This window comes from Stenella coeruleoalba (assembly GCF_951394435.1).
Source record: "Stenella coeruleoalba genome assembly, chromosome: 13".
Taxonomy (NCBI): domain Eukaryota; kingdom Metazoa; phylum Chordata; class Mammalia; order Artiodactyla; family Delphinidae; genus Stenella; species Stenella coeruleoalba.
In genome coordinates, this window is record NC_137159.1 from 40,126,741 (window position 1) to 40,150,177 (window position 23,437).

The 23,437-nt window shown below is 41.9% G+C and overlaps 1 long non-coding RNA gene across 2 annotated transcripts in view; it reads left to right on the plus strand.

Annotated features, from left to right (window-relative positions):
- The window catches only part of LOC307196579, a 596,584-nt gene that overhangs the window by 461,019 nt on the left and 112,128 nt on the right, over positions 1-23,437 (plus strand). For both annotated transcript variants that reach the window (XR_013831170.1, XR_013831171.1), the window contains 2 exons: positions 8,758-8,892; positions 12,263-12,476. This is a non-coding gene — a long non-coding RNA (uncharacterized lncRNA). The remainder of the gene's footprint in view (positions 1-8,757; positions 8,893-12,262; positions 12,477-23,437) is intronic.

Genomic DNA, 23,437 nt, shown 5'->3' on the forward strand with positions numbered 1-23,437 from the left:
GTTCCCTGAAACATATGTGAGGATATTATTTTTCTTCATTGAAAAATAATGAGAGCAATTAAACATAGCTTTGTTCTGTAAATAATCTTAATTCAAAGGAATTCTCACCCCTCCCCAACCCTCTTCCCATCTCCAACTCAAGAACCAAGACTTTTTGATCCTAGAGAAAGGATTTCTTAAAATGGTTCAATAAATGCAAGTATTTTACTCAAGGAAAAATAATGTAAACTTTTCTCTTGTGAATCCCCCGTTCCCCTTATTGTCTCACAGCTCTTTCTTTCCCTCCAAACAACTAATTGTGTGGCATGGAAGATATATACTACTAATGGTATTAGAAGACTTTCTTCCACAGCCTTGGTCCATTTATGAAAACTTTAAAGAAAAAATTAGCACAGTGTATATACAGCATGTCTGATCTCATTAACTCATTAACTCATCACTGAGATATGAGTGTCCCCAGAGACTACTCTGGGCAGTGTCATGGGATCAGAGCTTGTCCCTGGCATGCTCCAGCCTCTCTATTTTGCTCTTCTCCACTGTTCTCCCCAGGATGATTGGGGTCCTGGGGCTGTCCCTGCAATAGCGTTGTTATCACTGCTAAATCTGGCATGGACACCCCACCAAACCCCACGTTCTCTACTAAGTGTGTCCTATCATTTGATACACACACACATGCTATGAGGTGGATTCTAGTGTATTTCTCACTTTATAGATTGAATAAATATGAGACCGGTGGAAATTAAGCAATTTTCTAAGTCAAGTGAATAGGAAGAGGCAGGACCTATTGTGGTCTCCCTTCTTTTAGACTGTTTTCGTCTTCCTCCTTCTGATCACCTTCCCCTGGGATTCTTTCCATCCCCAGTCCTCTTCCCACCACCATTTCTTTAAAGTCTTATTCTCTTCTGGGGAAGTTGAGTGGCCAGGGGGTGAGCTACATACATCCTCTCCACTCCTGTATAAGCACGTGCCTTATTCTCAGCTCAGGACTCTTGTTTCCTTGAGGTCCTTAAAAGGATGCTCTGACTGAGAATGTCACATGCTGTGGCCCCAGCAGAGAAGCTGTGTAGAAGGAGGCACTAAGCCCACTTCCTAAGTATTGCTGGCTGGCCCTGTGTGCAAATGAATAGGTTTCCTTAGAGATTCATATCTCTACGTTCATATCTTGGCAGCCCTAACCATGGAAAGGAATAGAGTTAATATAATCAGGAAGGACTAAACAGGGACTGAAAAAAGTAGATTACCCACAAAGTTTTTGTGGGTGATACTAATACATTCTATGTACTTGCAGGAGGCTTTGTTTATCAACCCCAATACCGCACCATTGTAAGGCTGGGAAAAACAAATCATTCAGGTAGAAACTAAAGGGTAGCAAAGGAAAGATGGGATTCTCTATGGAATGACCACAGGCTATGGGGCAGAGTTTTTAGACTGGGCCTCTCTGTGATCTGTTTGACTTTTTCAGGGGAAATCTGATTTCAATTGAGTCATATTGTTTTCAAAAATTCCAACCCCAAACAGCACCACAAAAAGGAAATTAAACTATAAACAGTGCATTAAGGTAAGGATAGGGATCTAAGTTACTGGCCCAGAAACAAGTCAAAATCAAAGTTAAGAATAGAACCTGTAAGTTGCTCTATTTAGACATTACAGATGCCACCGGTATCTACAATTTTTGGATGTAAAACAGTCTACCTTGCAGTGGATGCTGACATCACCAGCATAGCACTTAGGACTTCGGGATCTCCAAGTACTTTCTAAGCATCCTTTTACTTCTGCAGTTCTTGGGGACAGTCAGATGGATCGAAAGTGCCATTATCCAAGCCCCATGGATAGAAGCACTCCAGTTGGAAACGCATTCCCCATACAGGGGCTTCGTCATGATTTGGGGGGTAGCAAGGTATTGTTGGCCCTCAAAAGACTTGTATACATTCTCTCCCTGACTCAGCTATCCCATACTTTGCAATTCATATTTCGGGCGTTAGAGATCTACATTAAGACAGGCATTTGGGTAAAGAGGGCTATTTATATTCTAGCCTCGGTGGTGCCACTAACTAGCTATGTGACCTTGGGCAAGCCACTTATCCTCTCTCCAATGACTACTGTCCAAGGTAATTTTGAAGATCAAACACAAAAAATAACATAGTAAAACCTAGGAAAGTCTGGAGCACAAAACAATTGTATTATCATTATATAGGAGAAAAAGAAGAAAAACAAAGGAAAGACAAAATTTTAAAAATTAAGTTGAGGATTGGCACAGTATTTTGCTCGCATGTAAGCATAATACTAAATTTAATTCAGGTATGCTTGTGCCCTTCCTAATTATTTCTTACACCTGATGTGGCCCATGGGGAAATTCTCTCAGAGGCCATGCATTTAGGGCCTTATATATTTTCAAGTTACTTTTTAAGTAGAAACCAGAAGCCTTTTTATGTCTCCGTGGGGACACCTCCAGAGCTTATATCAGCAAAAAAGAAACTATAACCTGAGGTGTTGGGGTTAGGACAGAAAGTCTGAAGGGGTTCAACCCCAGAGAAATGGGAGACTATTACACCTGGCTGGCCTTGTGGGCTATATAGCCCTGTGTCTCCTGGACGTGGAATGGTCATTGTGTTTAAAAGGAGCTTTGCCTTTAAAGAGGAAAGAAATTAGAGATGTGTGTGTGTGTGTGTGTGTGTGTGTGTGTGTGTGTGTGTATGCTGCGTTTATATATAGGCCCTGGATCAAAAACTTTTGGGTCTCCCTATCAGCAATGGGAAAGAAGTAGCAGAGAAGGAGAAGGAAAAAATATTAACTAACGAATATTAATTGAACATCTGGTGGCAAAGAATATTGTGCAATATGTTATCTGTGATATTCTCTTTTAAAAGAGGTTGGACATGGTTGTATTTTTATTCTCAATTGCTAATTGTTTCCAGGCTCACCAAGCATTTATTTCTGATGGTTAATCCACCAAAATTTGCCTAGTTTTGAGCTGAGTGCTCTGGGGTTCAAAAGAAATCAGAGTCATGGTCACTGACCTGGAGAACTTTATGGACTGGTCAGAGATAATATATTGATAAGAAGAGAGACAGAGCACGAATAGGATTTGCAATTAAGTGTTGCCTCAAGTGGCAAAGACAATCCATGCTTTGAGAGTTAAGAGAAAGAGGAGTTCTAGTATTGGAGAAATGGGTATTGGAGTCGCAGGTAGGGGTAGGGAGGCCTCCTGGAAGTGCTGGAACCAGAAGTAGCAGAGAGAGGGGTATACCGAATTTGGAGACTCACCTCTGTAAACACCTTGGTTCTGTGAGCCTGGGACCAGCAGGGGGAGCACAAGGTAATAAACAGCTTTGGTTTGAGAACTTGGCTGCGCTCTTTGGAGTTCCAGGAAAACAAGGTTGTGAGCGAGATGGGATCATTTACTACTGTCCTCTCTCCCCTTGCGTGTACCTGTTGTCTTTTAAAAGCCCACCGCTCTCTTCCCCCGCTCACATATAAAACTTGTTTCATGGTTAAATGCAAAAACAAACCCCAAACCAAACTAACCAAAAGAGCCCACAAGCAAACAAAAAATCTAGACAAGGAAAAAAAGCAATAACGTTCAGTTCTTAATTATTCTTTAAAACAACTTCAATCCTTTGCCTTCTCAATTCTTTGAATAATCAGTTAATATGAGGAACTCACAGAATATTATAGCTCAGAGACCTGTCAGTTTAATATTTTCTCTGCCTCAGGGAAATGGGCTATTTAACAAAATTCAGCAGAGCAGTGACTGTTGGAAAGGAGATTTGGGGGAACTAATGTGATCTTTATAAGGCTTCAGTGGTGAAACGTGCACTTAAAAAGGCTGCAGCCTCATGTTTATTCTCAGGGGAACTACTTGGTCAAATATGGCTCATAGATGTGTTAGAATGAGGCTCCAGCTTTACTGAGCTACCTCTGCCTGGCTCTCCATGACCCTTTACATGGATCTTCCATCAGTTCATCAAAAAACAGTACAGCTCTGCCTGCAGGCCCTTTGCACATGCCATTTCCCCGGGAAGTCTCACTCTCGATCTCCCCCTCGAACTTTCTTTTGCCTAGTTAATTTCAATTCATCATCTCTCAACTCAGGCCTCATCTCTTAGGAGAGTCCTCCATAACCTACAGACTAGATCTGTCTGCCATATATTCTCAAGGTGCTTTGTACTTTTCATTCATTAACACGGTTTGTAATTGTATATGTAGTTTTGTGACTATTCTCACCGTTCTTTACCTTACTAGACTGAAAGCTCCGAGTAGGGACTCTGCCCCTTTAATGCACCGTTGTATCCTCAGCATGAAGTATCGTTCCTGGTATCTAGTAAGGCTCAATAACTACTCAATTATTGGATGAAAAAAAATGCAGACTTAATAATTATCACCTTCTAACAGTAGGTGTTACCTTCTGCTAAGGGCTATGGGAGTAGAGAGAATTGATACTTAGGGGAGGACAATAAGGTTAGGAGAGTCTTGGCAAATACTAGTTTTTGAAGGAGAGGGATGGAGTGGGGAGGAGAGTGGGAAGGGTGGTGGGAGAGAGGCTGGACAGGGGAGAGCGCATAGTGCTGGTTGAGGGAGGTATAGGGACGTATGACAGAAGATGTGGGGTTGACGGCTCTGTCCCTCAGGTAGGTTAAAGCACTAGTCCTAGTTCAGCTTACCATGACCTAAAGAACATTACTGACTGCGCTAGTTATTCCTCATTTGCTTCCCACTCCTGAACACACTCTTATGTTTTCTAAGTCCTGCTGAACCTGGCCCCTGGTTGGATTTGGCCAATGGAAGGCACTGCCATGGACTAGAGGGAGGGAGGTGGGAAGGTGGGTTTGCCCACCCCCTTGCTTCCTTGAGTGCACATCTCTAGTGGAAGCTGCACCCCTGCATTACTACAGCTCCTGCTTCATGGCCTCCCTCGCTTGGCCCAGCTCTCACCGGTCTCAAGAAACTATTTCCCGCCCTCATTCCTTAGGGCATCCTTCTAAGCTGAGTCCCTACATGCCTCTCTGCTCATTCCTCATTCCTTGTTTGTTTCCTTAACTCTGCTTACTCCTCTGCCCCTTCTTTCAAGTCTCCTTGTTTGAATCATCTGGAGACAACTGTGTTTCCTGCTGGGACCCTGACTAATGTACTTACTTCCTCCAAGTGGCGACACTTACATGTTGCGCGTGGTACAATGCTAGGTACAGGACTGCTTGCCAATAGGTAACGAAATTGTAACTGGCCATTTGTCTAGATTCACATTAGAAATATCTCTTTATTTCTGGGCAGCACATCGACTGTGAGATTCTTGATTCTATCAACGGAGGGAAAGGCATGTCTTTCTGCTTCTTCTGCCATGCTTGCGAAGACTATACTGTTAACAACCTGATCCCAGATGTAAAATCTTTGACCAAAGAACTGTGACTTAGAAAACCCCACGCTGACAAGGGCATGGAGAATAGAACCATTAGCAGGTAAAAGTGCTTATTAGACATCCAGTCTGTAAAATTCAGGTCACGAAATCTTTTTTTTGAACTGGATTATTACACTAGCTGCCTCAGTTCTCTAATTTATTTTGCTGGTACAGACCCTGGGTCTGTACTCCTTCCCTCATCCCCCCAAAAAGTGCAAAAAAGTAGAACAGGAGGATTATAGGTGTAAGAGATTCTTTCCTGGTTCCAGCCCTATTTTGATATTATTGGCTAGTTAGATTTTTCTCCCTAGACATATTGAACATGTACCCCCAGATCTATAAAATGTCCAATTAAGAAACCAGAGAAGGAGTTCAGGAAGCAACTCAGTTACACTGATACATAATGTAAGGCCTTGAAAAATAAAATAATCTAAATGTTTTTAAACTTACGGCATAACATTTCTTCTGACACTTCCCTCACTCAAACCCCTGCCGGATACCCAGAGCAGGAAAATACTAAGAATGAATTTTCTAAGTTAGGAATTGAGAAATGACCCATTTACAGAAAATCAAAAGCAGTCTCTCTCACGTTCTACAAATACCTGGAGAAAATATAGTGAGGACTCATTTTAGAATCTGCCGTGAAAAGGGCCAATGCTTCATCTGTAGAGTCCCGCTCACTAAGGAAACCTTTCCTTGTAGGAGGGAATGTTGGAATCGAAGGTACCAGAGCCCAACTCCTGTCTTCACTTGGGCTTAATGGGAGAATGCTGAGGTGCCACCCAGAACTCAGTGACCTGAAGGAGTGGAAATAGCCAAGATTTAAGTTGGAATGATAACCCGATTAGTTATTCTAATTTTAGTTTCCTTCAGATTATTTTAAAGAAAAATCTTTTATTACACAATGTGTACTTTTCTGCAGATAGATTCATTCTGTTTGTTTTGAGGCTTTACTATGATTTCTCTTGCATTCCTATGTAGGAAATCCTACTCAGAGACCACTGTCCATAATCCCAAGGCTTCAAAGGAGATCTGTCAGGGCCCTCACTACACTGCCTGTATGCAGACCCTCCTTTCTGCCGAGTCTATGATGGAGATGAACACAGATAAACGTAAAAATATCTGAACTGGAGACTTCCCTGATGGCGCAGTGCTTAAGAATCCGCCCACCAGTGTAGGGCATGCAGGTTCGAGCCCTGGTCCGGGAAGATCCCACATGCCACGGAGCCACTAAGCCCGTGCGCCACAACTACTGAGCCTGCGCTCTAGAGCCCGTGCTCCACAACAAGAGAAACCACCGCAATGAGAAGCCTGCGCACCACAACGAAAAGTAGCCCCTGCTCGCTGCAACTAGAGAAAGCCTGCACTCAGCAACGAAGACCCAAAGCAGCCAAAAATCAATTAATCAATCAATCAATAAATATATTTTTAAAAAATCTGGGGCTTCCCTTGTGGCGCAGTGGTTGAGAGTCCACCTGCCGATGCAGGGGACACAGGTTCATGCCCCGGTCCGGGAAGACCCCACATGCCGCGGAGCGGCTGGGCCCGTGAGCCATGGCCGCTGAGCCTGCACGTCCGGAGCCTGTGCTCCACAGCGGGAGAGGCCACAACAGTGAGAGGCCCGTGTACCTCAAAAAAAAAAAAAATCTGAACTGTACCTGAATCAAACCTCTAGACATTTTCTTTAGCCAGTTTCCCCACCCTTTTCTTTCGCAGGAGGTATCTGGCTAAAGGCTTTTTCGTTTGGTCTTGGAGTATTTGCCATGTGTAAGGGACTGTGTTTTTGTTTTTGTTTTCGTAAGGGACTGTTTATAGGGCTGATTTATAAGCGTGTTGACTATGGTCCACAGCAGAAATTCACTTAAGTACTAACTCCAAGCCTCAATGTGTTGGTGCTCTAGGGTGGCTGGACCTACTTCAAGGGGAGCCAAAACATACTTGAAATAAATTATTTTAAATTCATTTTCATTTTAAACATATAAGCCAACCAGTTGTAGTGGCCTGGGAGTCAGAAGAACAGCTCCATTTCTGTCAGGAGTTTGTTGTGCAATTTGGGATAGCTTGAGACATGGCACAGCTTAGCCGTGAGGACTTGGTGATTACCTGGTGTTTTATAGCATTCGTATTTCTTTTCTCTGTTGATGATTAGTTGAGATGTGTAAAATAGTAACTTCAATTAATATTTATTGACTGTGTAAAAAAGCACTGTTAAGAATGCAAAGGTGGGTAACATGTAACGTGTGCCAGCCAGGTTGGGAAGGGCACACAGATTTCTAGACACCACGGATGGACCTTGTTAAGGGCTTAGCAATGTACTGTAGGATTCCGGAAGAGAGAGGAGTGCCCATGCACACATGACTTGGAGGATCAGAAAGGTCTCCCTGCAGGAGATGCCTTCAAGATGACTCATCCTTCTTCCAGGATTGGCCTGCCTCTGTCTCACACTCTCATAGCTCCCGGTACTTCGCTTTGCTGGCATGTCTCCTAGTTATAATTACACATTATTTTATTATTTGAATAATGTCTAGGCCACTAGGTTGTAAGCTCTGTGAGGGTAGAGACTGTGTCTTTTTTGCTCACTTTGGTGACCCCAGTGTCTTTAATGGTGCCAGTTTCAAAGGCAGTCAGAAATATCCAGTAACTGGATGAATGAGTGGCTTTGAAGAAGAGGTGGGAACTGGGGTAGAGAAGGAGCCTTCCAGATGGAGGGAACAGTTTGAAAACTGGCCGTGCGTAAGTGGCCCCCTATCAATCCTTAGAGACTTTATAAACGTTAGAAATGGCAAACTGCATAGGATTTTTTACTGAATGACGAGAGGGCTTATTGAGAGAAATTGTGGCAGGTACAGGAGTATCTCTAACCTTTCCTTAGTAAACTCAAGAAAATTTTATCACCCACGATTTTATTTAAGCTTTTCTTGAACCTAGTAGGTGCTCATTAAATATTTGGAAACAGAATTAGAACATGGATGAATTTACGGATGTTTTCTGTCCGACACCCTTTTGGAATAACAAGCTATCATTGCCTACCCCCCTGCCCCCTCCTGCTTCTCACTTAAGCCATGTCTTTATGCTGTGAGAAAAATGGTGCAATACTGGGAAAAAAAAGCAGGGCATCTGGTTCACCAGATATGCATATGGCCACAACATATGGCAAACCCAGGGCATTTGACCATCGTGCTCATTAGAATGTGCCGGCAACCCGGATGCCGCACGTTCACTGTGTCTGTGTCGTTCTTCTCTCAGCATGCCGACCTGGTGTTAATCATCAAGACACACTTGCCTTTCTCCAGCAAATCACTTCCTCCACTTCTTTTACCTCTGATTTCTTCTGTAATCCCCTCCTCTTTTGTGTTTACTTTCAGTTGGTCGGTGGCCTTCAGACCAGCAGGATGGTCCTACTCTGCAGATCGTACTAAAAACATCAACACACCACGCGAGCCGCCAAAAGCAACGGCAGCAGCTCATGGCCTTCTCAGGTGGTGAGAAGAAAGTGCAAGGTTCGTTTGCATTAAGGCCTTATAGAAAATAGTCTGTTTTTCTCAGAGTCTGGGATAATTAACTTTGCACAGAAAGAAAGAAAATCCACCCCACCCCAGAGCCCCTGATTCTCACTCAGGGACTTGACAACGTCAGGAAGAGGAGGGCCGGGGAGAGTGCAACCCAACCCCCATCCCGGCAGACAAAACAAGACTACAGGCAATTCAAACACTGAGCCTGGATCAGTCTTCAAAAGCCAGTGAGCTGCGTATTCGCTGTGTGTATTAGATAGTTTCCCCTTAAAACATCCTGGCTCCTGTTTTTCCAGGCCCTACTTAGGTTTCTGTTTCCCTCTCTCCTCAGACCTCTACCTCCCACTTCACTAAGGAGATTCCATTTTTCAGTTCTCATTGGCAAGTGAAGCACCATTCATTTAGTACATTTGCATATTCCATTTTTGTGCAGGTTGGTCCTCTCCTGTTGCATTTCTAAAATGAGAAATGAGAGCAAAACTCGTATTAACCCCAGTGTCATCCCCTTTGCTTTTCATTCATTGCTATTCTTTGTTTATTATCTTTCAGCAAATTTTCAATCCATGTGACAATACTCCCATCGAAATCAATTAGAACCAGTTTCACAAAATAGACTTACTGATGCCCTCTGTCAATCTTTTCTTGAATTCCAGCTGTATATCATTGATGCACATTCATCTATTGCTAGGTACACATTATTCCTTTCATCTGCTAGTAACTTTCAAAAAACAGTAACAAATTTGTCTGGAAGGATTTATTCTCCACATAGTTCCCTTCTTTTTCTTTCTGAGTATCGCTGATGATTTGATTGAACTCAAAAGAGTTACAGATTTTTCTCATTTAATACCCAATCTATTATTTCAAGGCAGGAAAAGTGCAGATTTTTTTTTTCTTTTAAATAGTTTTATAGACAAAAGTGAAAGATTTTTCATTCTTGCTTCAAATTCATTGTGAAAACAGAAGGCAGTTTTCCCAGATGGAAATCTGTCATATCATTATGGAAATGTCAGATTTCCACCCGGGGCATATTGACAAAAAGCCATGGTTTTTGCCCAGGGGGTGGAATTTCACAAATTTTCCCAAGAAGAGCTGCACTCCCTGGTAGAAGACAGAGGCAATTTCTTTCCCCCGTTTTCAGATTTGTGAGACTGAGCTCTAAGAGATTGGGTTCAGGCAAATACCCACAGAGGTGGAAGAAAGCTTTAGCATTCCCAGTACTGGCCATAGGGGCTTGGCTGTTGTCTCTGAGTCAGTCCTGGCTGTATCTACTTTAATATTACAGTTACCCTGAGCTGTAACTCTGTTGGCAATGTCACATAAAACGGGTGTGTCATATTGCCAAACAGAGGAGAGGTTTCCTTCCCTGACCTACCTGATTCTGCCATGTAAATATCTCCCCTTTAGTTAATAGGTATGCTCTTCTTAAAGTATCTCTTAATTTTGATAATTGTGTTTTTCCCCCTGAGAATGGAGCATTTTAAACCTCTGCTAGTGGAGTATTCATGCATGTATTAGAAATATTAGCAAATCGTGTCCATGTTAATGAATGATAGGACGTTTAGAGGAAAATAAAACAATCCCCAAACATTTTCATACATTTATAGTCATCAGAACCTCACGCTTTAAGTAGATGAAAGAGATTTGTGAGTGGCATAAGTCATGGCGGAAATAGCCGTGGGACATGAGTTACTCTATTCTATTACGGAAAAGTCTCTCTGCCTCGTATAATGGCCTGCAGACTAGCAAGCACAATGCAAAGGATCTAAATATTTTTCTTGAATAGATTTGCTGTTCTCAACAAAAAACCTCCTCTAAAGATTACACTAGTATAGGTACTCTGCTCCATTAATATAAATGACTCCAATGTACATTTTTTCCTAGCAGAAATACCTGCATTTAAAAAAAAATGCAGCAATAACTTCAAACTTCAAAGGTCTGAACTTCAAAAGGTTTCTTGCATTCTGCTTGATGGGGCAGCATCTTATGCACACATGCTTTTTCCCTGCTAAATGCCTTAATAATGAGCTCGGGTTCAGATTTTGTGAATCGGAGCCAAGTAACTCTATTTTAGCATATTTGCTGGGAAATGAACTAGCTCAGGGTAATTAGGAAAGCAATTTTATTAGCTTCTATTTCATAAAGATTGTTTTTTAATCAGAGTCAGAACTTACTAGAAATGATTCTGTGCTCTTTGCTTGGGTCTCAGGAAATGAAGTGGGGCACCGTAGGTCCTAACCCACAGTAAAACCAATGTGATGAAGACGGAAGCTTTGCTCTTAATCTCTAACAACGCTGTAAAAATAAACCCAATCCGATGGCATTATAAATAAAAGGGTCACGGCTAACGATTACCTGTGTCTAGTTTATCACAGACTAGGGCCTTGATAACTGAAGGAGTTAAAGCTTTCTTTTAATTGCCCAAGGAGTCTTGGATTCAAGTTGTGAACAGTCCTGGCTTGGGGCTCAGGGGACTGGGGTGGGTAGAAAGCAAAGTAAAACACTGGATTAGGTGCATATGTCTCCAAGAGACAAATGCGAGAAGGAATTGGGACTGATAGTGTATTTAGATAATGTAGTGCAGCTGTGAAAAAGACGAATGCTGTACTGGGGCACACGGCGGAGAAGGGGGGTGTTGCTTATAGGAAAATGGAGTTTCTGTAATCACGCCTCTCCTGGCAGCCACTTACGGAGCACGGCATACTGTTTGGGGCACCTCATTATATAGAGAACATCAATACTGTAAATGAGAGAGAACTCAGAGAAGGGTGACAAAAAAGATAAAAGGATTAGAAGAGATGACCTATAAAGAAAGGTTAAAGGAACATAGCATTTAAAGCTTTCAGGAGAGATGGACGCCTATGCTAACTGTCTACAAATATTTGAGCCATAATAATTTTCAGGAAAGAAGGGGATTGCTTGCAGTGGTTGAGAATGGTCTAATAAGAAGTCACGGCTTGAAACTAAGGAAAGGGGAAAATGTCGGTTAGGAGACATTAGGAAGCATTTCTTCCCAGTAAGGCACTGAAGTGAACTGCCTGGGGAGGTGGCTGAGGCCCCATCGCTGTAAGAGTAGCAAGTGTTGAAGGGGAGTTAAAGCACTCGGGGAGCTCCTCTGAAGGGGGGGAAAGCCCACCCTTTTCTGAAGACATTCCTGTACAGGAGAAGTGGGCTAGAACAACCCAGGAGGACTTTCCCAATGGCCTCAACCGTGATTTAACACGTGGAAAGCGAGTGTATGGAGAGTCGGGGTGGAGGTGGTCCGAGAGAAAAGCCATCCGCGAGTACGGGAGGTGTCTTTGCAGAAGTTCTTGTTTTCAGCTGTCGGTCATTAGTGTTGCTGCTCCTCCTTTACCTATAGAGCCATGAAGACATTTACGTGAATCATCGCACAGCACCTCCAGAAGTCAGAGCTAAAGTGGGAAGCGAGGGACGCCTCTGACTAGGAAGCACAGTTAACAATGAAGGGTGTGAGGCTGTGGGCATCAGTCTGTGCTGTGCGAGCAAAGGGGAACAGAGAGAATTGCCATGTTTTATCGTGTTGGACCAGCTGGGACAGGTGACACCGTGATCAGGTATGCATGCATCGTCACTCCCCCAAATAATCACCATGTGGAATAATTTCCCCCCAAATCGTGCAACTTCAACTTATTCTCTGCGAATATGACTCATAAATCTTGGCCTTGAATGTGAATCAAGATTCCAAGCTGCAGGCTCAGGGGTTTGTTGGATTTATTCAACTTTAGTCTTTATTTATAGACACAAAAGTATATTATTGGTTGTAACGTCCAAACAAAAGAAAACAGATTGTAAGCATCCATTAATGTTTTCCCAAAAGGGAAATCGCACGTTTCTCTCCGGTCTTTCATTCTCTCCCTTGTAATATTAAGATGATGTCATAAACTCGTAATTACTTCGTGATGTTCTTGGGCACTTTATATCTGTTGGTTCAGAGATGCAAATTCCCTCTCTGATCGGAATGCAGCAAACAATATGAGCAGGTGGGAGGTAAGTCTTAGGTGGCTTGCAATTTAGTAACCATTGAAGTTTTGAATTCACACTATTTAAACTCTGTTCTCTGGGAGGGAAAAGATACATTTAAAAAATCTTAGATCTTGCATTATATACATGAGATGAGGTGTTAATTTTACTGGAATAATTATTCTTACTGCCAGAAAAGAAAATTATTTTGGTTAACAATGAATGTAGGGGCTATATGAAAAAATATTGTATTTATCTGGTAGAAAATTTTCATAGACTAATCATATCCAGGAAAGCAAAGATACTTTAAAAGAAGGGGTACATTGGTATGTGCGTTACTAGATGTTTGGCTTTCAAGTATATTGGGATAAACAGAAAACACAGGTCCGTGAGAGAAAAATGGATCACAAGATGGTGACTTTCTATTTTCTTAGCCAAATCTTTGTTCTTTTACTCCCAGCTCAGCTCTTCAATTCTGCAAGAAAGAGGCCATAAAGTATCTATTTCCAACTTCTCTTTAAGCCTTGCTCAGGTTTCTTATTGCTCGTTGCTAACCATTTTAATTTCTGACCTCTTCTGCTCCACTAGTTATAGACCCATTCAGTGACCCTCTAGGATTCCCAACTCGGTGATTTATGTCCTTGCCATATTCATGTGAAGTATCAGCATCAACCTCAGAGAGAGGGAGAGAGAGGAGGAGAGGGAGAGGGAGAAAGAGAGAGAGAGAGAGAGAGAGAGAGAGAGAGAGAGGGGGGGGGGAGAGGGAGGGGGAGGGGGGAGAGGGAGAGGGAGAGAGAGGTGTTTCCCTAGCACCCTCCTGCTTGGTGTTTTAACAACTTTTCTGTATGTTTCTCTCTTCTTAGAACCTTAATAATGATCTTGATGCTGGCAATTTTAGATGTGCCCAGCAATGCCCCACCTCCCCACCCACTCAGAAAAAAGAAAAGGACTCTTGAGTTTTAATTGCTGCAGCTATTAAAGACTGAGAGGCAGCATTTCCTCGAGTGGTGGAGTTTGGGGCACGATGGGAACAGAGTGATCCTGCCGTCTCTAATCTGATCAGTAAAGCTGTTGACTTCTGAGCGAGTCAGATGGGAGAGCAGGGTCTGGGGAGCCTTGCTTCCGCCTTGGCCTTAATACCATCTCTCTCCTGTGGGGAGACAGAACCCTTCTTCCTTTATTATTAAGGTATTGAAGGTTATGAGACCATCTATTAGGAGAAGCTGGGCCACTCTTATCATTTGTTTAATATATGCCCACTCTGGTCTTCTTATAAATTGACAAGTAGACCAGCAAATGTGGATTCCACTGGCCATCCTCAGCTGAGTCATTTCCATTCAAAGTTGAGTTAAAGGTAATTTAGCTTTAGATCTTTGTTTTGCCAGTTTTATATATATTCCTTTGTGTTTTTTTTTCTCACTCCTGTGTTTAATTCCAGTCCTTTCCCCCATTCTCTGCATTCTTTACAAATCCTAGGTCTCCAGCAAAACAGCCGCATCTCATGTGAGCCCTGCTCGAGGATCAGTTTTATCTGTGTCTGACCCAGGCATGTGTTGCATGGTAACACGTTCAGAATCAAATACGAATGCAGACTAGCAAGCCCCTCTGTCAGGATATGGACGTGCCCCACACGTCGATCCTGTTTAGTTATTAGAATCTGAAAACTTAATCATACACTCTAAGAAAAGGCTTTGATAGAGAATTTTACTCCTGCATGTTCATTTAAGATTTAGACTTGACGTATTAACGCCAAATTTAAAATTGTGTCCTCTTCATTGCAATCCTCTGTAGCTACAAGGTTCTAATAAATATTATGTCCTCCCATCGTGCAATTAAAATTTTCCACCTCATTTCACAATGCAAAACATTCACATGTTGTCAATCATCTTGAAACATGATTTTTTGACATCATATAATTTCACTTCATTTTTTCAGACAGACATCGCACCAGGAAATTATTTAAGAAAGAGTCCTATTATATCTTTATTTTTCCACCAAATTTCACCTTCAAATGCAGTCATTTGTGTACATTTCAGTAATTTCAACAATAAACTTGCAAAGAGAGGGAATGGCAAGCCCTCAGACAGACGTTCACATATGGGTTTTGCCACTCTTGCAAGGCTGCGGCTCAGTTGTGGGCACTCGGTTAGAAAACATGATTTTAGCCATGGGAAGTTTACAAGTCTTGCTGCACAAAGTGAAAAGGTTGCTGCTTGAAACAGCTACCACCTGGGAGGCTGGGAGAAAAACATGCGTGTGCTTTTGAACTTTCCTCTGTTTAATAACTAGCAGACACTAATGATTTGCCAAACATCCTGATTTAAAATGGCAGTAGTCAAAAGCAAGGTTGCCTGCTGGTTGTCAGGTAGCCCACCTGTTCTCCAAATCAAAGTTCCCCTGACCTGTGCCCAACGCAAAGCTGTTATCCTTTAAACCGCTGCTAGATGTGCGTGTACGCCTTGTTGGGCTCTCTCGCTAACGTTCCCGTCTGCTGTCGGAGAGAAGCTTCCTACTGGAAGCTTCACGTTGCCTTCTTTATGTAGGCCGATCCTTGGGGAGTGAGCTCATGAACACTTGTTGGGAAGGTTTTGGTGGGGGCTGGGGTGGGAGGGAAGGGAGGAGGGCCCGTATGCTTTAAGCAGCAAGGGACAGTTAACGGGAAGAAGTCGACTGAAGCAGTGCTCAATTCAGGATAGGATGAGGACCCCTTCCTAGTGTTTTAAAATAGTGGGGTGGTTTTTCAAGAAGGGGCAACTGTATTATTCATGACTTGGTATAGTTTTTTTGAGAAGAAATGCAGAAAACAGCTAGTGGTTGAGGGTGGGAAAGATGTGAAATAGGTGAAGTCGTGGTCTCTAGGAGGGTGAGCAAAGGTGGTTTCTGATTAAAACAAAGGGGCCTGAGGAGGGGGGAGAACACTACTTTGGAGTGACGTAAAGGAGAAAAGTGATTCGCAGAGTTTATTAAGTGCCAGTTTGGTTATTATTTATTAGCATAGAAAAGTTAATTTAATTAACGCTTGTGATATTCGAAGTTGCAATGGGCCACGTGACTGTTTCCAGCCAACTGCATAATGGCAAGAACATGGAAGCTGCTAGGCCTGGGCTCTTTCTTCATGTTCTGTGACTACTTGTTTAAGATATTCTAGGTTTGTGTAGATATCAGTGAATATATCAGAGTGAAGCATTAGATAGCCATGGAAGGAAATCTTTTAAAATAGTTCTATCTAATACTGGGTATTAAAAGGATTACATTTAGGATTTTATTGATGGTTAATCTGTGCAAGTGGTATGGAGTAAGGGCTCATGGCACAGTTTTTAATACCTACTGTGTACTGTGCTTAACAAATACTATGTCATTTAAATCTCATACCAACAATGTTGGTATTATTATCTCTTCTTAACTGATACGAGATCTAAGATTCACACAAGGTCACATGGCTAATAAAGTGTCAGAGTTCAAAATCAAATCTCCCACACCCCCAGTGTTTGTTCAGTGAATGTTGACAATTAAATCCATACCATAGTCACTTATGGATATTCATGCATGCTTATTCATTAATTATACCCACACATGTCAGAACGCCCATCTGTTTTTTGATGGGATGGTTAGTAAATTAGAAGGAGATCCTTTGTGATAGGCAAGAACATGTCTCCCCTATCTTTTTTTTCTAAGTAAAGGCCTTTGTAGCGTTCTTTAAGCCCCAGTCCAGAGGGGTTGTCTCCAGGGACCAGGGGACACTTAACTTTGTTCTCTAAAGCCAATTGTGCTACAAATGAAGATAGCAATTAGCATTCATCATCCATGGTGATTTTTATCTCCCTCTCTGGGTTGACACAGTGCTTATCACAGGGCTACCTAAGTGCATTGACCTGCTTTGCTAACTTCTCAAGAAACAATGCTGGGAGGAGAATAGCTCCTTCCTCTGAGCTGTTCAGTGCCTAGCTCACAGATAACCATTTAATTTTCTCACTATTGCAACTCCTTCATCATCCGAACTGCTATGTTGTTCACACTTGCTCAGTAGAAATGCAGTGAAATCCTTATGTGACGGTGAGCGGCCTTCCGAATCACAAGGTATATTGAAATTTACGCCATGGTGTGTCTACATACGACTTACCACATGTTTTAGGAGCTGTGTGGTGCAAAGAGAATCTACTTAAATAAGCTTAAAATGGGTGTTTTCGAACGACTTCATGGGCATCTCATGAAACCCCTACGTACTAACAGAGCTTTGCATCACAGAAATGGGGGCAGAAGTGGGCATCTCCTCACTCCTCTCTCTCATCCCACTATCTCTCCTCTCTGCTTCTCTTTGCTCCTATGCTTTATTTTCATCTCTGTTGACCAGTTTCTCTGTTTACATATCTGCTTACACATGGCGCATCGTGGCTGCCTTCAAATGGTGGCCTTAGCCTGCAAATCTACGTGACTGTTCAGCTCATATTCCTCACATCAAAGTAATGCAGATCCCAGTTTCCCTATTTCAGATTCCTAGGAGAAGGAATCTGCTGAAGCCCAGGTCATGTGTCTACTCCTCGTCCAAACAGTTGTGACGGGGGAGGGTGGCTGGAGAGGAGAGGTCGTTCATGCTTGCTGGGCTGCTTCTTTCAGTACACTGGGCAGAGCTCCTATGAAATGGCTTAGGAGGAGGAGGTGTGTCTCTCTAGAATCAACTGGAGTGAGGATTGTCTATGGGGGGAAAAAAAGGTGGACTTAACTGTGTACAGTGATGGATTTTTAAGTCACTACACTTAAGAGAGAGTAACAAAATTCTCATACAGAAAACCATACCCTGTACGTTTTTAGTTAGAGGTGCTTCTGCAGAGCACCAGGGAAATGGAAATACCTCATCTTAGATCTGAAGTCAAGAATCTCCATTTTTTTCTGGACTAAAATCACACCGTATTTTTGGAAGATTATATGTGTTTCTACATATAAACCTATTTGTTGGAATTCAGGGGAAAGAGGAAGTTGAATTCAACCGCTCTTCTTCCCCACCCCTACCCACAGCCCTAGAATACACCGGAAAGCCACCTTTCTCCTCTCCCATCCGTGTGCATTTCATATGCAGACACAGCCACCACCAGGCGTTGCTGGCTTTGTGAGCACGGCCCTGAAAGTCTTGAAGACCCTTGAAAAGTTCAGTTAGCTCTTCAGATAGTTCTCTCAGGCTGTTTGTAGGTCATAACTGGGATTTCTAACAACCCTGAGTAGATGTCTATGATTTGCTGAGAAAAGGTTAAATTATAATCAATTCTTGGGGAAGGTTTGATTGGAGGACAACTTTCCTCATGCCTGGGGGCTCCCTCCTTCTCCTCCTGGCAGTACCATCATGGTCTGGGTGTTTATAACTTCACTCAGTTCAATTGCTGTTTCTCCATCCTTGAGTTGTACCCAGACAGCCAGTTCCCTCTCATGAGATGAAAGCATCTATATTTGAACAGGCTGAGACATCAGGTTTCTTCCCTTAATTCTAAGGTTCCAACCAGAATTGGAACCATCAAAGGTTCCGATGCCATCAAAGAATATGCCATCAAAGGATGACCAATATGGTCTATTAGGTAAGAAGTCTGATCCTACTTCTAATATCCTATTTGCATATTTCCTTTTCCAAAGAATGCTTTTCACACAGGTTTCTGGCCTTAAAGTATGTGGCTAAGGGTTTATAAGGGACTGATTTCTCTCCAAAAGTGCTTCACTCTCCAGTTGAGACAGACATGCCTACGGAAGCTTGAAGTACTGTGTTCTAGTTCTACTGAAAGGAGAGTTCTAGCACAAAACCCCTTTGTGCTTTCCCTGTCTTCTGAATACTGTTTAAGAGCATTAAATTTTGTCCCTACTGCTTCAGTCCTTGGCCTCTCTAAGGGACCTAACCTTGGGGTGATGCTGAAAGGTTGCCATGTGCATGCAAACTATCAAATTGCTCCACTAGGTGAAATATAAAAATGTCATGAACCCAAGCTTTCATGTAGCCACCAACAATAGAATCACTTGAAAGAGCCACTGGCTTCTGTTTTCTTGTGCTTTGAAGCCTTGTTGTGCATGGGCAAAAGAAACCAGTAGCCCTGAGTCTCTGCCCCTTTCAGGGCCATGTACACGGCAACAAAAATAACAACATTTTAAGGTAAGTTATTTACTAGACACTGTTGTAAATGTTTCACCTGGATCATCCACTAATTATAAAAACCACTTTTCGAGGTAGGTGTTTCCATTATCCCAATTTTACAGATGAACGGACTGAGATTCAGAGAGGTTAAGTAACTTGCCTAGAATCACAGAGCATGGGTTAAGATTTGAACCCTGGACGGGAGAAGTCAGGGCAGGACTCTGTCGTGGGGAATTTCAGTGAGGGCATTTAAGTAAAACCGAATAGCATTATCAGAAAGTGATCAGATAAGTGATCTAAGCATAAGTCCCTTCCCCCGCGGCCTGTGTAGTATGAACGGAATAGCGGCAGGTGGATGCCCAGTATGAACCCCTGCCTGCACCCATCCACTTCCTAACCCTCTTGCCTGCTTTCACCGCTTAGTCCTTGTTACCATTGAACACATTGTATATTTTACTTATTTAGGTTATTTATTATTCAGTTTCTTCCTCTGTGGAGTGTACGCTCCGTAGAGGCAGGGGGTTTTGAATATTTTGATCACATTTTAGGGGTCTTCTTAGGTGCTCAGTAAATACTGTTGAAGGAATGAATGCTGTTGTTGGACATCCATTAGGACAGTCTGGCCAGAGGCTGTGCCTTTGCTTTCCTGTTCACAGTAGTCATTCTGTCTCCCTCTCTCTCACTGTCTCAAGTTTCAGCTGTTTTATGGCCAGGTGGCTGGCTGAATAGGTTTTCCTTTTGGGGCTTTCTTCTCTCGCTGTTTCTCTGTCCTCCATACTATATTTCATCCAATGTTACTCACTGTCATTTGGAGCAAGTTTCCCTCTCTCTTGCCCACCTTCCCCCCGCACAGTCTTTATGCTAAGCCATGAGGTGGTGTGGGAAAGATGAGGATGACAGCCTAGGGTAGACAAGGTAACTAGCACTTTATCCCAGGAGACAGGTGGAGAGCATCCTGGTGGCAGCAAAGCAGACCCAAGGGGTTACAACCATCCTGTTCTAGGTCCATAGGACTAAGTTATCCAGACAGAGAATGAAATATTAGCCAACATTCATACTGCGTTGTGAGTCAGTAGTTTGCCAGTATATCCAACCATCAAAATAAAATGTTTTTCTTTTTGTGGGAAAGAAGATTTCAAAATCTCCTTTGATAGAATTTCCTGGATAAGTACTGTGTATGTGTGTATTTATTTACTCGACAAACATTGCTATAGTGCTTATTTTGTTCCAGGCACTATCCTAAGTGTCTCAAAAATAAATATTAGGTCATCCAATAGTAAGTACTATTGTTATCCCCTTCCCCGCCCCCCCACCATTTTATAGATAGAGAAACAGAAGCAAGAGGAGGTTATATAACTTGCTTGAGACTTGGAGAGGTAATAGTAGCAGAGCTGAAATTTGTGCCTGTGTACCCAGGTCTGGCTCCAGATTCAACACCTTTATCTACTAACCAGGCTACCTCTCCAGTATTTACTGATACTTTTATAGTATTGGTTACAGTCTTATTTAAAATCTGTAATTCTCTAGATCTTTACAAAGGAGATGACAAAAACCCGCAGCTGTTTTAACTTCAAAGAAAAGAAATTTCCTGATCTGATTTGTTTTGCTTTAATACATTGATTAGTATATATATGTATACATATATATTAAATGTATAAAAATATACATAGATTAGAATATATACATGCATATACATATATATTCAAATGTTACATAAATATATTTTGCTAACCCATACAGAGCTTCATCAATATTTCTTCTTTATCCTCTTTTATGCCAGCAGCTTTCTTTATGCATTTCCATTTTCCACATTTTTCAGAGTGATTGGATTGGGTTGCATACACTTCTCCTGAAATATTAAGTGCATACAGGCCGCATCCACATGCACTGAGTCTATAGTTACGATCTATTATTTCAAAAACCCACATGGTAAAAAGAGCAGAACAGGCCTTGAGTGCTGTGAAGTATTAGGGCCAAAGAACCCCCTGCCATTCATCTTCTCACTAATGCCGGGACTAACAAGACCCCAGAGTTTCTGTCTCATTGGCAGAGCCTTTGTCCTAAAAACACAGAAACCACACGCACACACTTACACGCATATATGCATACCCGCACTCCCTCGCTCATATCCACTTTGTATATCTAAGAGAATTAATCTATTTCATGATGAGTAAGTTGTCGCAGAGTCAAGTAGGAGAAGGATACCTAACGATTTTACCATTCCTGAAAAATTGTAAAGGGGATATTGTAAAGGGCATCGGCACAAGTGTCAATCCAGATTGTTGAGCTCTGTCTCCAGGATGATTTGGGGAAAAACTAGATACAGAAATGGCTGGGCGAGACATCATTTTTAACTTTTAATTGCTTCCACCTGATGTTGTCTTTCTCTCTCCATATTGCTTCTTCCTTTTGACGTTTGTCATTAAATACTCCCAGCATCTAAAGGTGCCACTGCTGCGTCTCCCCCCTTTACTTTTCCCTCTCATGGCTTGAAAATAGGATAAGGCAGCCTTCCTTGTTTGACTTATGGCAATCGGTCTTATTGCTTTGGAGTCAAGCCGTGTTTGTTGCAGTATAATTTCCTGGCTGGTGGTGGCTCGCTGTGGTAACTTCTCGAACACCCCCATGCCTGCATTGGGTCCACAAATTCATCTTTTCTTCCTCGTATCCCAGCGGATTTCTGCTGCGATACAGGCACACGCCTCTCAGCATACATTCACTTTACTTCTGTCTCCCCTTGAAGTCCACTGCTCGGAACTTCCGAGTCCCTGCCCTCTGCCTTGTGAGATTTTGCAACTTGTCTAAGGTTGAACCTGCAAGTAGAACAAAACCACAGACCCCTGCAGCGTGTTTCTAGATAAATTCATGAGACAAAAATCAATTCCACTGAGTTAGTTTGTTCAGATGGAAAAATCTTGTGTCCTGTGTAGACATGGTGTTATTCACTGGATATTTCAATCACTAGTTGTTTATGCCTGTTAAGTCTACAAAGCCCAAACGCCCAGGTTCGGTCATCTTTATCTGTACTATTCCCCAAGTAAGGATACTCTTACATACACACATACCCCTATGGTTAATGTCATGGACCAAAAATCTTGATTATTTTGTGAATTTTCACAGTTCAGTTAGATGTTTTGGCTCTGTGTAGACACAGATTACAAAGTGCTTCCCAGTAGGTATCCTTTTGAATCTGCTTTATTGATGTAGAACAAAGTTTCATTTGCTCACAGGTTTTAATTTAAAAAAGAAAAGCTAATTCATGTTGGAGCTCATTCTTCAGTGAAGGTAATAAGCCTCGTATGTATATATAAAAAGCTACCACCCTCTGATTGTCAAAGTTTGCTTCTTTCTTTTCAGGTTCTTCTTTGTATTGTTTTACAATCTAGGTATATCTGTTTAACATGAAATGCAGAAAATGACAGGGCTCAGACAGCTACTGCATCCAGTGACAAAGATTACTGTCATCCTGGCTCATCAGTTAATTCATCATTGGCAATGGTCCATTCCATTTCCTAGTAGCCTAGCAACAGCCAATGATGGGGAGGGCTGTTTGCCATGTGACAGTGGTATGTGGTACTTTCCAGAATGCTTTTACATAAAAATAGGATGATAATTTATAAATTTACATTTTTATTTTAATAAATGGGAATATTTGGTTTTAGGGGTTGACATTCAAAAGGGAGACAATTTTATTTTGCAGACCATGACTTTAAAGTGCTGGACTAGTGACTTGATAACAGAAATGGAGCTATCAATTTCACACATAAACAGGGTTTAAAGTTGAGCCTGTGAATGCCTTACTTTACCTTAGAATGAATGATATTCCCCCGCAGAGTAACTATAGGAAATAATATAATTAAATGAGAGCTGTTCTTATATCAGTGCATGCGCATACACACGCTCGTGCACACACATACACACGCGACATAGGATTTTGGGTCTGAACTTTGGCTCCTAATTTTCTTTATCACTGGATAGAAAAAAAAGCAAAGCGATTCATGAGCAACAACAATTATTGTTGTCCTCAATATAAAAAAAAATCTTTCAGTTTCTCACAATCCTCCTAACTCTCTATTGATGATTCATGGTTCGGCAACTCACTTGAAAATCTGCTCATTTATTTTCACTGATTGAATTCCCTGATTGTTAGTATGTATAAATGTGTTAGCTACTTTTGAAGCTATCTTCTGTTAAAGAATTGATAGAAAATCCTATTTAAATGTCATAATGCTTTTTCTCTTGTTATGACAGTCATTGGGTAAATAGTTTTATTTTAGTGCTATAGTTAAGAAAAATCTATAATCACCTCCTCATAAATCTTTTTTTAAAAATCTATATTTAGCCCCGTTTGCAGAGACAGAAGTTGAAAATAGGCTACTACCTAAGACATGAATTCCGTTAAATATTAAAGAGATCTCATCAATGATTTTATTAGTCTCCGAGCTC